The 17,580-nt window shown below is 39.1% G+C and overlaps 1 long non-coding RNA gene across 12 annotated transcripts in view; it reads right to left on the bottom strand.

Annotated features, from left to right (window-relative positions):
• LOC309881812 overlaps positions 1-17,580 on the bottom strand; it is a 79,488-nt gene that overhangs the window by 26,069 nt on the left and 35,839 nt on the right. For 7 of the 12 annotated variants that reach the window (XR_014318180.1, XR_014318182.1, XR_014318185.1 and 4 more), the window contains one exon: positions 4,914-5,002. This is a non-coding gene — a long non-coding RNA (uncharacterized lncRNA). Of the gene's footprint in view, positions 1-560; positions 701-4,913; positions 5,003-10,335; positions 10,393-17,580 lie in introns of all 12 variants that reach the window. The other 5 variants (XR_014318184.1, XR_014318188.1, XR_014318189.1 and 2 more) reach the window with 3 other exon arrangements.

Here is a 17,580-nt window from a genome sequence, read left to right as displayed (position 1 = left end):
TTAGAGAAGAAGCAGCTGCAGATATCTAAATGGGCATGGACTAGGAAGTGAGGTGTAAAAGGTAATAGCAGAATATTTAAACCAGATGAAAGCTATAAGGTAGGTTAGTGACCTTGAAAGAACCAGATAAGTAGAAAAGTAGAGAAGGGCAACAATGATTTATATACTTGCCCTGCACAAATATTACAATGCTTATTGAAGGGTGTAGTAAATTACAAACAAAGTAGAGCTTTATTAGATTAATGGCAAGGGAATTTATACAGGAAGGTTTGCTTCTTTGGAAAGTAGGTAAGAGAAACAAGTTTTATATTAACTCTTTTGTTTCTAGGCTTGAACATATTTTTTTAAATATATATATATGTATATATATATATATATATATATATTTTTTTTTTTTTTTTTTTTTGCCATGGAGTAACCTGATTTTTACTTGGTCACTGCAGATCTGTTTTCAGATCCTTGTGACACTGATAAAGCTCAATGCATGGAAAAAGCAATGGACACCAGGAAAGGGTACCCATGGAGGTGGAGGTACTAAGTGATAAAATCTGGTAGCTCACCAAAGACTTGTTTCTGCCACTGTGGAAACAAGGGAGTTTGGGGGTTATTCAGGAGGTTCACTTTAACTCCCAAACCTTTATCATGATCGCTCTGGTGTTGTCCAGACCCACCTTGGTCTCAGATCACAAAGTGCTGGTGTCTAAAACAGATAACAGAAGACAACCACTTCATATAAATTTTAAATCTAACAAGGCAGGGCAAAGCTTGGTAGAAGAGCAAAGGGCCACAGCAAGGTCACACCAAAATGGGCAGGGTCCCTGAATCTCATTTCTCCCTCTGATGCCACATCTAGGGAGAAGTGAATGAAACCTATGTGTACAAAACCAAACTTCTTGAATTGGCTTAAAGAATTCTATTAAGGAAAAATAAAAAGAAGAATTAAAGTGCACTCTAGAGAGTTTTTAATATTCGTAGTTCTGTATGTAAAACACATAATTAATCTCAGCCTCTTTATATCAGTGGAAAGTACAAACCGTCCAGCACTCATAGTTGCATATAGAAACATATTTATAATCACACTAAGTCCCCACAGTGACTTTCACAACTTGTTTGACCACGGTCATCTAGAAAACAGCTAACTCTACAAGGAGGGCACCGGGGCACAGTCTGACCCCGTTAATCAGGGCATGGTCAGCTGCATTACTGGGATACACACCCCAGCCTGCTGAGCATTAGGGGCCATGATTGCCTTTTGCTGCAGGAGTGACTGGTGATGCCCTCCTCCAGCCCTGAGACTGCATTTAGTGAAATCGGTGGCCAAATCCTTACTGTTGTCATCAGGGTCAGGCCTGAGGAGCTGGCACTACACGGTGTGCTGCTCAATATTCTCACCTCACCATGCACAGGTGACCCAAAAACCTGATCCACAGCCCAGCGAGCCCCTTTTGGGCTTCACTATGCTCTGGATCAAGCCCCAGGAGAACAATTAGAATCAACGAGCTCAAATAAAAATGAGTTATTGCGAGCATATTTCTAATCATTTTTATTTGTTCCTCTTTGCTCCCTGTAAGAGCCCTCACCCAGGCGTGATGCAGCCAAAGGAAGTCTTAGCTAAAAGAGGATTGTGGGTTAATATTCATACTCAAAAGATCTGCTTACAGGGGAAAAATACGATAGCTAAGAAAAAAATATTCAACAGCAACACCACCTGCAGAGAACTATTTTTTCAGGTAGGATAGTGCAGATACAGCTATTATGGAAACATGAACCATCAGCTCCTTTACATAATTCTGTTTTTCCTTCCTTGACTTGAAAAAGTGGAATATGCTAATAATCCACTCTAATTCATCTCCCCTGAAGTTTTGTTTGAGCAAACTCATTCTACTTGAACTCCATAATTCCTATGTAATTATTTTCAGTTATGTTCTCTTTAAGTCTCCACAGGCTTCTAATGAATTTAAGAAAACGTATGGTCTCTTGGAATTACCTGCTGTAGTTTCCCTACTGGTGTAAGCTTGAATTTAGCTGGTGGCTAAGCTCATTTTCAAAAGTCATTATTAAAACTCTCTGCAGTCCATGGTTGTGATATGGACAAGAAGTTTTCCCCCCATGCACTCCCATGTCTCATCCTAAACCATTCTGGGCTCTAGTATGTAAAGACTGGAGTATTTCAACTCTTTATTATTTTATTTTTTCCTGAAAGAAGGAATGGATAAATATATATTTATTGGAACCCAGCAGCCACAGTTACTCCTTAAAACCATGCCCTACGATGTGCCTGTGCAGGGAAGGTGATTCCATGGGACGTGGGCTGGACAACTTGAATTAATTTGAGGAACTGAAAGCTAGGATGGAGCCCACTACTTCCATTCAGCAGTGACACTGCTTGAAAATGTGCTCTTTTGCCATGAGAAAAGGCAAAAACAGAGGCACGAGAAAAAGGAGGACAACTTCTTTCACCCCACTCTCCCTCCTTCCCCTGCTGCACCTCCATGAGAACCGGAAAGTCCCTCACACCTGCAAGGTCTGCCAGTGGCCTCATTTCCTGTCTCCTCCACATCCTCCCAAAGAAATGGCTCTCTCTGTTCCACAGAAGTAACTCAACAAACTTTTCAATGAAATATTTCAAGATCATCTGTATATGAAAGCCAGGGATTTGTTTTCCTAAGGAATTTGCATTTTCTTAACATTGTAGTAAACTATTTTTAAAGGAAATTTGTAATTCTTTGGGAAATCTATGCCCTTACAATCTCATCTTCCCTGCAAGCAAGCCACATCCAGATGTATTTATTGGAAGTTCAACATTTGTATTTATTTTCTGACTTATACAGTAATTAAAACAAAACAAAACATCTCAAATGTTAAGATAGACTAAAACATTTTGGTCTGATGGTGCAAAAAAAGTGTCATGATTGCAAAACAGTGAAATACCTAAATAAGAAATTGAAAAACTTTGATATAAACTATAATTTGATATAAATTATAAAGCACTGATATAAAAAAAAAAAAAAGTAATTTGAACTCATCACAATGAAATACAATAGTCAATACCACCTTAACATGAAACATTAAAAATGTCAAAGTAACACCTGTCTGTGAAATGCTTGATTGTTATGAAATTGTTTCCTACAGAAAATGGTCCCACAGAACTTTTTAACTCTATTTAATCAGGGCAGAAATCAAAGAAGAAGATTCTCATTTCCTTTTCTAAATGAAAAATGTCCATTTCATGAGGGAAAGGTCAGCTGTTCAACAGAGTGCTGGTGCACTTTAAAAAGCTTGAAATCTGCACCTGGACTTCCTCACATCCTCAATATTCCCCTCCCTCAGCCCGGCTGGGAATTGCTGTTTAATACTACATTTCTTGTTCTTTGTACCTCCATTACTCTGCTAGCTGCATCTTTCTTAAAAAAATATTCCTGTAGCATTTGTTGCATTATATATAATAAATACTGCTTTATGTCACAATCCCAGCTAGACAGCTATAGTTGTATTAAATATATACTGTGACAAGTCTAATAAATAGCCATCCAACCACATTACAAATAATCTCAAAGTCAGTCCAATGAAAATTGCAATAAATTCGGGTTTGCCTGAACATCTGTATAAATACCAGTAATAAGACAGATCAGAAAGGCCAACTGGACTAAACAAGTTTGATTTTGGAAAAAATCTATAGGCAATAATACTTCATTCTCCTTAGTGGGGAGAAGTATTCAGCAAAGAATATAACATGAGCAAAGGGAGAGGTTCCTGAACATACTGCAGTTTATTTAGATGAGAAAAATGAGGTATGCAAAGCAGGACGTGTTTAACTAAATATCTATGGAAGTTGCACAATCTTTGCATGCATTAGAAGAGGAATCACTTTGTCTATTAACAGGCTCCTATTGCCAACAACATTACCAGTAGCTGCAAACATCTACTGAATGAGGCAGACAGATACTTTTTTTTTTTTTTTTTTTTTTCCTGGGTGGGAACAGCAGCCCAGTATTGTCTGCCAAATCTTTTGGAAAATATTCCAAGTATTTGGCTGACTATTCACTAGCCTTATCAATACTGCCACATCAGCACTTCTTCACCTACCAACCACTTTTTACTGCTTTAGACTGACAGAAACCAAGAGCACTTCATGCAGCCCCAGCAGGAAGAGGAGGACTGTCCCCACCTTGCATGCTGTGACTGCTGAGCCTCAACAAGTGCCATCTGCACCCTGCTATGTAGCTTAAGGAGGTAGGTTGTTCATCTGTGTTTTACCACATAGAAAACATTTTTGCATTCCCACTGCTCAGGTTTAGACAGCTTTAAGATCCTCCCTGGATTTGCTTTCCCATTAACAAAAAGGCCATTCCCCGTGAGCTGTAATGACAATACTCAACGCAGTTCTGTGTTTATTCTCTTCTGCTTAGATTAGATTCTTTTAGTTTTAGATTTGTTTTAGTTTGTTTAGGAAAAAAATATATTCTGTTCATAGGAAGCTTTTAGTATCACTCCTGGTTCCCTAACTGTCTCCTCCTGGAGCCCTGGGATCAGGAGATAATGCTACCAGTTTCCCCCCATGTCAGTCCACTCAGAAAAAAGACAAGTTACACAATAGCTCTACTGTTGCACAAAGCATGTTCATAAGCATCTGCATAATCCAACATTTTCCACAGGGTGAGACTAATGGGTCATGTAGTCCACATCAGTTCTGGTAAAGACTGTAGGGGCATGGTTAAAGTAGGAGAAACAGGAAATACTTCTTCCCCATTCACCATCACCCATCATTGATTCACACTGAAGGTATTCAATAGGAACTGAAACCTTGGGCAGAGCACTGCTAATGGGAAAACAGCAACTTTCCAGGAGCCCATAGACCACGGCAGTAGAATGAACCATACATGCTTACGTGGAGAGCACAATAACACAATTACCTTGTGTTCTGTTCCTTGGGACAGCACTACACAGTGAGTTTGAAATCCTCATCAGCTGCGTCATTTGAGCTTCCCAGGAGGTGACATATCTGCAAGAGAAGAGACCAAAGCTGTTTGCCCTGATAGGTAATTCCATTGTTCCTTCCTTCTCTCCATGGCTGCCCAGCCTTAGGCTACCCCACACATCTCTCCATGGGATGCAACATTTGCTTGTATTTGACAATGTCTTTCTCCTCTGTGAGTGTCTGGGCATGGAAGGAGCAGCCTTGGACTTCCTCAGGTTTTACATGGTGGCATCAAAATCAACAGAGCACTGAAGGGTTCTCAGCAAAACGTGGGACCAGCAGATTTTAGGCAGAAAAAGTGGGGACAGAAGACCATTTTTTTCCACTGATTGCTTTATAGCAATGTCTTATTAAAAGTTAAGTATAGATATAGGGAAGTACAAACCTCAATTAATAAGTCAGAGCCTGCATGCATCTAATTATATTTACACACCCTATTGGCCCTAACTTAAAAATTTTAGTCCTAGTACCAATACTCAAGTTTGCCTGGAAAGCCTCAAAGCAATGATCACCAGTGAAGTTACTTGTCAGGCTCTCAGGCTCAAACAGTCCATGTTGTTCTGTCTGTTATCAGAGTTTATTTTTTAGACATTTAGACTCCAGAGGCTTCCTGCTGCAGAGCAGTAAGGCAACAAGGAGGATCCACTGCTTTGTGGCAAAACACTTCAAGAGGGGGAACCTTCTCAGTGATTTCACTGTCTGTCTGTCACCACATGACATGTTGCAAAGGTTAATTTGTTTTGAAATTCCCATTTATAATTTGCATTACTGATCAATCTAGTAATTATAAATGTTAATCTATTCTTCAGTGGACTAAAATTCAGATACTGAGACTGCTGCAATAAATAAGAATTCCATCACTTGCTGTTATTTATTAAGAATTGAGCAATACTGAGAACCCACTGAGTCAGAACAGTGAAATAAGCGTGCTTTCAAAACACACCCTTAATTAGTTTCAAAGCAGGATAGACCTATTTATATCACTTTGATTTAAATCAGTTTAGTTAATTGTGATTTAAATCAGAACCAAGAAATCTGAATTCAGATAAATTCAATTTGTACTGCATTTGTGCCTTTTAACAGATATTCAGAAGAAAGAGTTATTCTCAAAGACTCACAATGAACAGAAATGCTTAATTGCAAACAAGGGTAGCTTTGATATTATAGTTAACACTTGTTTTTGTTAACTAAGAGAACACATTAAGACTATATGTACATCAATATGTACATCTGCATTTATTTTGTCTTGATTTTTACATTTGTTTTGGGAGAAAATAGGACATGACATTTTTAGTCATCCAATTACCTTTTTAAAGTGCTTTGTGTAATGCTGCTTCTAAACAGAAGTATACAGAGAACTCTTTAAAAAGACCTAAATTGTGTCATGAACATTTTAGGAAATATTATTTTAAAAAATAATTACTTTTCAAGGTAATTGATGTACCTAAGAGTAGAAATAGCATCAGCAATTAACCATCTGAGCTATTTTTTTTTTTTTTTACGTGTTTCCATGTTCTCTAAGATCAGAATTGATCGATCTCAGACTCCCACACATTCTTTGTACTCATAAGATGGAAGAGGGTAAACAAAATTTCCTGTTTTTTCAACTCCTAGTTGTTTTCACAACTTGCAATATTCTCGTCATTACCTGATGGAAAAAGAATAAAATAAAAAGAAAATGTTCCTTTTGCACCTGCAAAAGAGGCTACATCTGTCAAAAGCTAGTTTATTACTCAAGAAGCTCCAATTCCAGGTGTCTAGCTAGTAATTTCCCCAGTTTAGTGATTTGACATTCTTCAGAATTTTGGCAGTGAGTATACACTCTCAACGGTTATTTTTATGGAAGGGTTTATTAACACGAAAAAAATAATTTTATTTTAGTCATTTATAATGAGTTTAGGCTGCCATCATTCCAGAATACATCTTAAATTTTAATTTTAAGAAGAGAAGTATATTAATTTAAAAATTAAACGATGAAATGATGCATGTTGTAAAAATACACAAAGGTCATCACTAAAGAGCAACTGACAGAAGGACAAGAACCAGAATGGATTAATTCACATCTGTTTTAGAAGGAAACCCCACAGAAACACTCCAGATTCCAATTTAGATTTATTTATTTTGTCCAGAGGATTTCCCTCCACCCTCAGATGAGAAATGAGCCCATCATGATCTGAGGCATCATTTCCTTCATCAGAAAGGTTTGCTGCTCTACAAACATAGAGCACAGACTCATCTTACATTGACTTTTTTTAATTGCTTCTTATCCCACAGTACCTTGTTTCAGCCTTGGGGATGCCAGCAGGACATTTGGTCCTTAGCCCTAGAAAAGGACTAGTTCCTCAGGAGAGTAAGAATTTGAAACCATTTTAATTCAATAAACCAGTTTTTGCCCAGTTTTGAGCAGAGGAATATGCATGTCAGAGCTGAAGAATGCTAGGACCAGGGAGGAACAGACCTGCGATGGAGCAGGACACAAAACATCCAGCTAATATTTCTATGAGGCCCTGGAGAAGTACTTCCCAAACAAGCAAAAACTTGAATAAAAAAAAATAAATAAACTTGATAAATAAATAGAAAGCTTTACAAAAGGGTAAAACATTTATGTAGAATAAAATATTTGCTTATTCCATCCTCCAGAACAGACACAGACTAAAACATTGTACTCCAAAAGCAGTAATTGAAAAGCTGTCACCATACTGCAGCTAAAGACATACACCCATGCCTTCCCCTCAGCAACATATTTTTTTCAGATGAAAACCACCACAGTTTACAGCCCATCTCTGCAAGTCTCAGGCTACCCAGAAATGACAACTTAAATGTGCAGATTGGACAAAAAGTGATCAGCAAATATCTCAGTCATGTCTTTGGTGAGATGCAAGGTAAAGGGTTCATACAAGACCAATGAAATACTTTAAAACCTTATAGAGTAGCTGCAGGTGTTATGTCTGCTAAGTTATCAGGTCTGCAAAGCTTGCATAGGGGAATCATTGAACAATTTTGCAAAGGAGGCTCTTGACACACAGATGTCATTTCTAATGTTTTAGGAAACATAGGAAATTCCAGCAACCATTGAATCAAGTCTGAATGCCTTTCTGAAAGATGTGCATTAGTCAAATATAAACCATTCAGTAAATATATGGAAAAAGTAATGCCCTGGAAGAAATAAACAAGTGATATATACCGCATCAGACTAAACAAGCTAGCTGTTCTTTCTTGGCCATGCACTACCTTTTAAAACATTGGAAAATGATCATAAAGAAAAGTTTGAAAAATAAAATAAAATGGAAATAAATGGTTTGTTTTTCCTACCACTCATATCCTCTGACTGTGCACTGAACCAGTGCACAGCAGCCTAGAGCCTGACATACAATCTTGCTTTAATCTCTTCCTGTTGACAATAAAAAATGTTATACAAATGTTATACAGAAGATATGCAATATCTGGTCATCAGGAAATCACCTCCCTGTATGAGGATTCTTTGTCTGTGCAAAGCTAAAGCCAAGGAAAAGAGCCTGCCCCTCCCCAGGCAGCACGCACTGAGCCAGGCAGGGATGCCTGAAGAACCACTGTGCTCCTGGATCCTCACATTTGGGACAAGCTTGGCATGCTCCAAAACAGCCAGTACTCAACTGACAATGAATGAGGTACATCTCATTCCCACCTGAACCTGAACTCAGGTCAGTTCTCCTGACGACTGTGTTGTTAAAAATCAGCTGGGTGTAGGAACTAATCAAGATGCCTATGCTAGTTGGATGCTTCACCTCCTGCGTGGGGAGGGAAAATGAAGAGAGGAAAAATTAGCTGACAGCAAGAAAATTGAGAAGCAGTAACTCATACAGAATTGGCCCAGAAATAACCAGATTCCAAACTCCTTTATTTGTTCCTGGACTGGGTTCATTCTGACCAGATAAACTCCTCCTCAGTACAATACACGGCTTTGGACATTGCTGTAATGAAGTGATGGGTCACGCTGGTGCTGTTGCATGCAGGATTTATGAGAAGACATCGCCTGAAATTGGGGAATGGAGGGGGCAGATTTCAGTTGGGCTATGAAAACAAGTTTGTAAGGCAAGTTTAAACGTGTGGGATGAAATCAATCACATTAAGGTGCTCTGCATGGGTGTAGCTCCGCTCACCTGAGAAGGATTCCAGCATACCTCAGTACAGAATCTGATCAGTTAGGAATTAATCCATAGAGCAGGTACATCTATTAACAGAAGCAGGCACACCTCCTACAGGTAATTCAGCATATTTCCTCTCCGTCCCTGAAAAGAAAATGTTCAGTGCAGGCACAAAAGCTGCCTACCCTGTCGATCACCTCTCCTCTCCCTGCTTGGCATGTTACTCACTTTCTTCATTCAGCAACAGATGTGCATAGCTGGTCAAATACTCAAAGATGTTTGTCAAAGTTTTCCTAAGGCTTTTCATCTCCCTGCTTTCCTGTGCCCAAATATAAGTCACCTCTGCTGGCTTTTGAAGCAGATTAATTCAGAGCACAGCTACAGAACTGGCAGGTAATCTGTTAGCTGGAGCTTGAAGCGGAGGATTTTTCCCTAACAAGAACAGTTAAAGGGTGGGAAAGGTATTTCTGAATTAGCACATTTTAATCCAGGTAATATATTTCCTAGAACATACCCCTCTATTGCAAATTCATGGGAAATTCTTTTATTGGACGTGATCTGAAAAGCCACAGGAGGTGGAGGAAAGCTAATCAAAACAGAGCGTATCTCAAAAGCACAAGGGGACAGTGAATTGTAGCCTCGAGTTTTTGGGCCCTGAAGCACGCTGCACCTCAATATCCTATGGGGAAAGAGGGAAGAAAGCTTTTACTAACATCACTCCTGCTCATCCCTAGCCTTAAGCAACTGGATAAAAAGGGTTTTGGTGGCCCAATCACCCAACTTTTGCTGCACAATGAAATGGGAAATGGATCATATCTGCAATATCTTGGAGTTTTCTGTAAAGATGAACTCCACAAAAATTTTTAACAACGAATCTCTCAATTATTATTATTGTTTAATTTGAGCTGTCTCCTAGGAAACAGTCCACCTCTGTCAGCATAAAGGAGTAGGATGCCACATGTGGACAGGAACTCCTGATAACCTCCACCCCCAAAATGCTCATCCTGAAACAGAGGAGAGAAGGAAGCATGGGACCTCATTGCTGCTAGCAGTCAGTGGGATCCTGGCTCCTATTTTTGTTTCAAGAATCTTCATACTAAATTTATGCCCAAATTATGTCATGTAATATCAGGCCATGTAGATGCATGGGTTGTGAAGTGAGGTCAGGGCTTAATTTCACACATCGTGGCCCTAAGTCCCAAAACAATTTAAGGATGTTAAAAGCTTTCTTACCTCAATGAATGGGAACATTCATGTGCATGAATTCAGACAGGTAAGATCAGGATCTAACTGTACAGAAGCAAAATGATATAATGGAAGTTATTTACCATAAATACTTCTTTTTTTTTTTTTTTTTTTTTTTCCTGTTAGAGATAAAAAACAACAAACAAACAAAAGAAATAGAAAAAAACAGGAAGGGAAGTTTGAATTATAGCTATTTGATGGGTAACATTTGCAGAAGACAGGTTAATTCTTGTAATCCACTGATATCATCAGCAAAGGACTAAGTCAAATATGTTTTTATTCATCTTGTATATCTATTAATACAATCCATTGCAATAGTTATTCAATATTTATGGCATGTGAGTTGCTGCATATTTCATTCTCTTTTGAAAACTGGGGTAGTTGAAATAGAACAGAAATTCTTTTTATCTGACAGAGCTTTAATCTTTCACTCATCATGATTTACCTGAACCATGGTTTGAAAAAGTAAACAAATTATTTTTTTGCAAGGTAAGGAGTTCCCGAATTAGAATTCTATAGTCATGGTTCTCAGTTATGATACACCTGCCACTCCTTATAAATAATAAGCGTGTGAAGATTGTTTTTTTCACTGACTGCATTATTTTGAGGAAATAGCATCCACCCTGCTGAACAACATTTAAAATCACTAATACTGTAGCCAAAACAGTCACATTCCACCCTTTAGGAAGTAAAATAATCACTCACAGCAGCCAGGAAAGACTGTCTACTCTACTTACAAGAATACACATAGTTTGTGGCTCTTCTCTCTTCACAACAAGACACACAGATCCATCCTGGCACCCTCTGGGTCCAAATATCCCAGAGTAAAACAAATGCCCTAAATCTTTAGAATATAACTGGTCCTGCACTCTGTTCTTTCATCATTTGACTCTCACTGAGATTTGTAACCTAATAGCTTGTTTTGCTTGGAAATAAAGATCCACCTGAAAGTTACCTTGGAGGAGAACATCTGCAAATATAGACCTTGAGAGAAAATCACCCACCTTCTTCTAGGTGCCAGCCACCTCCAAGCTGTGGGCACAAGGCTGGCAACTACTGTGACTGAAAAACCTTGCTCCTTGACACTAGCTCCTGAATGGAGATGATCGTATATTTGTTAAGACTGGTTCCAGGTCAAGGATGAAAACAGAGATATTGAGAAGACATCAGGAAAGCCCAGGTAGAGCTAGCATGATCCACAATGCAAGTTTCAGAATCAGTTGGCATTTTAGATTTCACTTATTTCATATGGGACAATTCAAATGGAGATCTTATTACAACCTTAAAAACTGACAAGAGAAACAGGTGACAGCTCTTAGTGCTGCTGTACCATAATCCATGCTACCCCAAAATACCCTCTGAGGCAAGAAACTGAAAAACCCCATCATGGAAACAGCTCCATAAAACAGAAAAATAAAGTATAAACAGAAAAATAAAACCAGACGCCAATATGTACCCAAAGGAACTATTAAAAGCAAAATGTTTGTCAGTATAGGATGCTCCACTGCACACATCTGGTGCTCTCAGCAATACAGAACATTTCTTTAATTGCTACACCTGAGACCAAGAGCAAGAAATAAATCTAGGGGCTGATCTCAATGCATTCTGAGACAGGTGGAGATGAGTAGCAGCATGAGGATTTCATTGTCAATAACCAAGCAGTTATACATTACTGCATTAAACAGGTATGTTCAGGATACAGCTATGGGTCTATAATTTGATGTCTGTTTTTCAGTTCCTTCTGGTGCAAGACTTTGTAGGGATAACTGTGATAAGCTTCTCATTTGGTGTATATCCTTCAAGATTTTTTGCACATTCCAAAATACCCGTATGCAATGTCCAGTGGAAAAGGCGATGGACTACAAGTCAGAGCAGCTGCGCTGACTCCAAGCTGCTGCTTCCTCTCATGGGGTCATTGCATGTCACTGAACTTTTCTGTTCCTGTTTTATTTACTCAGACTGCAAGCACTGCTACAAGTTTAGGCAGCACCTTGGATCTTCAATGTCTCTAGGGCCCTTAGAAACGCGCTGCAAGTTAGTACCATCCGTTCAGAGTCACAGCCTCACCCCTTCTGAGCAATTGTGAAGCCAAAGTACTGATAGAAACAAAAGGATCAAAATATAGGCAACAAAGCAACAAAGGAGGCACCTACCACTCCTCTCACAGGTCGTACTTCTAAAGAAGAAAACGAGCTACTAGAGCTACTAGTCCTCTTACTCAACATCTATTGCCTTCACCTCTCAACAGGGTGATGAGAGGTTTCCTCAGTAGTTTAGTGAGTGGTTGGAGTCTATACAAAAGGTACTTCAGACACTACTGTTAAAATGTTCACATCCTTATTAGAAGTTATATATTTTGCTCTGAACCCAAGCCAAATACTCTGAAATGGACTATAATTTCTTTCAGGCCAACATCAAGGTTCACCTCTTCATAATGACTCAATTTGCTACAGCTTGTCCTTTCATGAGCAGTGGCACGATGTTTCCCCTTTCCAGACGCTATCATCTCCTACACATTTTCCGGCTCCATTTCATGTAGACCCCATTTTAACCCAAATTTTGAGTTCTCATCCCTGTCATTACCCATATCAACAATCGCCTCTCTTGAATTATGTCTGCCTTGGAGTATTCTTGTCCTCTGCAGAACTGAAAGTTTAGCCATCCATTGCATTACAGCACATTTAAGGTCTGGAAAAGATACCAGGTTCACAACTCTCATTCTTCAGGTTGGTACTCAGATATGTGCTCAGAGCTAAGTATATTCTTATAGCTTACAAATACTAAGCACATGATTAAGAAGTATCCTTAAAACAGTCACTAGCTTTGAGCAAACATGAGGCAGTTCAAATAGTCTTTTCCATACAATTTGCCCTAGTTTGACACAATTTATTAAAAAGAAAAAACCCTTGATCTGAAAAGCGGAATGGATTTTTTCGTTATTATTATTTTTAAATGACAGAAAATTTTCCCAGGTATGATGGCCCATTGCTGTGATTAATCACAGTGCAGCCAGAGCAGAGGACTGTGTGGAGTGCTCAGCAATCAAAGACATCAGTCCTGCCTGTTGTGATCAGATTGCAGTTTTTGGCAAGCGTGGGCATCAGTTTCTTGATTTCATCTACAGAGAACAAGCAGAATAGGAGATCAACAACTCCTTTTATGAGCACCAGTGGCTCATTTTATCTGCGTCTGCTGGATGTCTATACCTCTGGAACTGTGCTCTGCAGACCTTACCAAGTTCGTATTGGCAATGTCAAAAAAAATGTTACTTTAAAATCATCAAATCAGGACAAACCTGAGACTTGCTGATCATTCCCTTTGATGTTCAGGGAGCTGAAAAAATTTGAATGTGATGGGATTTGTAAGGAATATCGTGCTTTTTATTCTTTTTTCTTCCTTTTCTTTTTTTTTTTTTTTTTCTTTTTAAACACAAAGCTTGAATTTTTACCCTGAAAAATAACATCAAGCATCTTTAGATGTACTCTTGTGCTGATTCAGAAGGAAAGGAAAAAAAAAAATCAAATCAATACTAGAACTCAAAAAACAAACAAACAAACAAAAAACCAACACCCTACTAACAATCTTACCAAAACAAAAACCAAAACAGACCAAAAACCTATCTGGGCTGGTCTCAAAATCTTTTCTTGCAATATAGTCATTACACAGTATCATATTTTCAAGCTATATTTTATATACATAACATTGAGCATGCACAAACTATGCCACGACAGTCAAAATTAACAAAGAATGCATATATATCAATGTTACCAAAGCATATCAGAATGAAAAATTTCATTTTCCTTCATCTTCCAGAACTTCATTCAGTGCACTTCCAGACTACATTTTTTTATTTTTTGTAATGTACAATTCCTCTATCCAAAGTTTTGTGATTAGTTCAATGACATGGTAATTGTTTCTTTCCTGTTTAGAAATATCCTGAATAGGATGAAGTTCAATTTCTGGCTGCAAATACCTCTTCATAATTACCATTGTGTAACTGCTTTTTCTAAAGGATTACATTAAAATTATTTTAGGCATCTATTTCAATTTTATTTAAAATAGATTTCCTGAAGCTAAAAAACCTTTGCATTTACTTTTGGCCTTCTCCTCATTACTGCTTCACGTGTAATGATGCCATAATGATTCACTGCTTGATGTTCTCCAGTTTCAGACTTATTTATTGTAATTGCCTAATTTCTTATGAGAAAGGCAGATAAGGAAATATTTCAAGAGGCTTGTAAATAACTGCCAAGGACCACAAAACTGCAGTTTTTCTTAATTTATATCTAAAATGTTTTGCTGTGCTAGCTCAAATAATGTGTTTATACAATTTTTTTCAGTGCAGTTTGTGTCATTCATCACTCATTAAGCACTATGAGCTACGCATCCTGTTTTAAAACTTCAAGGTATTTTTCTGGTTACCATTACTGCAATGCATTGTATTTTTTTTTCCTTGAAAACCAGCAGTAGGGTAATGACGTGACTTTGGATAAAAGACTCTCCTTTTGATTTAACTCCAGCTATTCTTACCTATGAAATAAAAAAGGTCCCAGTCCTGCACAGTTGCATGACTCCTTGATTTCCCAGTGCAAAAGTAGTCAGGGTTCAGTCTTTTCTGGATTTCAGCTTCTTGAGAGTTTCACTTATGATATATGCTTTTTACTATTTTGTAGTTTTTGTTACACCCTTTAAAAATAGTCAAGGAGAAAATACCTATCCTGAAAGCATGACCTTGCAATATTTTTCCATTCTGCCTTCTAGCTCTAGGAGGGAATATGGGCTGGCTAATAAACGCGGTTTCCAGCACCATGCTGCTAACATGATTGATGTTGCGGGTGGCAGTGCTTATGATAATAGGGAAGTTAATGAGAAAAGCCAGGCTGGTTCATGTTTTGTAAGACTCAAAATAAAACTCAGCATTTGTCAATAGGGGAGAGACAAACACTGAAAAAGAGAGAAAGAAAGAAAGGTTACAGTCCAAAAAAGCAGGTATTCAAAACAGGAGAATGACACTGTCCTAGCTAGAAATATCGGTGAATAGTGTTGTATGTTGGCCTTGTGCAATGATGCCTTGTTTACATGGTTTATATTAATATCAGTTACTTCCTGAACCGAGACTGAGGATGTGTTGAAGTAAGGATTTGTGAGGATATTTAAAAATAGGGTGAAGAGACAGAGAGGAAAGATCAGGAGTCCAGAATAAGTACTATTGAATTTGTGTGGCACTGTGCAGACTTCTAGCTTGTTCATAGGTTAAAACTGCAGACCTTATGAAAGGAATTGTAGGCAAACAAAAACAAAAAGAGAAATATATACAAAAACACACCACCACTAAAAAACACTAAGATTTTAGTCACAGAAGCGTGGTAAATCTGGAGGAAATATCACAGAAGTGATAAGGCTGGCAATTTTAAATTCAGTCCAGTCTGCTTTCTGCATCTGCAGAGCCTTGCTTTGCAGAAATAACCATGCAAAGACAAAGGGCAGGCAGGTAAGACCCTGCTCTTCAATTACCCATGCACACAGCTTTGCAGAGATAAAATGAAATGGTGTGTGCCTTTTCCAGCAGAACCCAATGGGAAATATGGCTCTGGGACAGTCCCCTTTCCCTCCCCTTCCCCTGCAGATAGAGGTCTAAAAAATAAATTCTTTACTTAGAACTATGGCTAAAGTTCACCCTAATACCGTTACGACAGGTTTTGTTCTGATACATGTGGCAGTCTGCTACTTTTGAATCTTCCTTTGACTAAAGCTACTTGTTCTCAAACACTTGACATTCCTCTTTGTAAGAGAACCATTGGGTTGGCAGAAATTCAGTGAAAGATAAAGAACCGCATCCAGAAACAATTCTAACATGGTAGAGAGAGAGAAAAAAAAATAAAATAAAATAAGGATGGGTGAGCAAGTTGAAAGATATGGATTAATTGGTACTAGAGGGAATTAGTATAGATAAAGAGGAGAATAAAAGGAGTGGTTTGTCAACATGGATGGGCCTTGAATTGCCTTAAGAAAGGATCTGTACACGCATTCCTTGGTTTTCTACTTAGTCATTAATTACTTCTTGAGTCTTGCAAATACAGGCATGCTTACACCGTGTAACACAGAGCTGTGCTGGAGATCCCCAAGCCAGATACACAAAGAAACTAGCACATCTACACACTGCAATGCTGTGCCACACAGACAAACTCAATCTGGTCACAGAAACAGCGTTACCTCACAGGAACACCTCGCCTGGGCACAGCACCGTACCTGGACCCACAGCACCCAGCTGGAGCTAGGCCAGCTGTCTTCACAAGGAGCAACGTGGTACAGCCTGGAGACATTGCAGAGGCTGAATGGAAGAGCACAACACTTTTCTTCAAAACATAGAAAATAATTAGGCCACCTTGATGTTTTACAGAACTGATTTGTAAAGGAAACATCCAGGAAAGCAGGATGGTACTGTCTGGACAGTGAGTGAGTCTTACAGTGGATATCACTGTAGATGTCAGCAAAAGTCCAGGTCAAACTGGTGGCAGTCATACTGCCAGAGAGCCTCGCTGCTCACCAGGACCACACAAACAACAACAAGAGATGCAGCAGTGAGCCAGGACCTGCCTTTTTGTTCAGTTACATTTTCCACTGCTCTCCTTGGGAACGTGGCAGAATGAGGCTCAGATAACATCAGGAGTTTCTGCCACACCGCCCAGTATTTTGGCCCATGAACACCTTGCAGCCCTGGTTTTAGTTCTGTGCTGCTGCATGAAGATACCAGCACATGGTTCCCACAGGCAGGCTCCAGAGGCTGCCTGTACTGTTCTGCAACAGCCTTCAGGGACGTGAAGTCCCTGAGAAAAAGGAACAAAACTCACAGCCTTTTCCACTTAAAAATAAACCAGTTAAATGAGAGGAAGCAGGGCAGGTGGCTCGTTTCCTGTGAGCAGCACGGCTGATTGCAGGGCGAGCCCAGGCTGCGATTCATGGGCCAGGTTGTAGCCATTGTCCTCATCCGCCCGCGCACAGGAAGGAGAGCCCAGTCCCATTCGGCACCGCCCTGGGCACCTGAAATCTCGGCAGGACTTAAAAATGCCATGAGAGCAAGCCTGCTTCTCCTCATTTTGCTCTCCTTTGCTGGAGTTTGACCACCAGCATGCTGTGTGAGCAGAGAGAGGTTATTGTCACACTGTGCTGCCACAATAAACTGGCCCAAATATTCACAGGAAAGACAATATGAACAAATCACAACACGAGCAC

This window comes from Aythya marila (genome assembly GCF_965140915.1).
Source record: "Aythya marila genome assembly, chromosome: 10".
In the NCBI taxonomy this organism is placed as follows: Eukaryota; Metazoa; Chordata; class Aves; order Anseriformes; family Anatidae; genus Aythya; species Aythya marila.
Note: the sequence above shows the minus strand (reverse complement) of the source record. Positions and strands in the feature narration are given on the sequence as shown.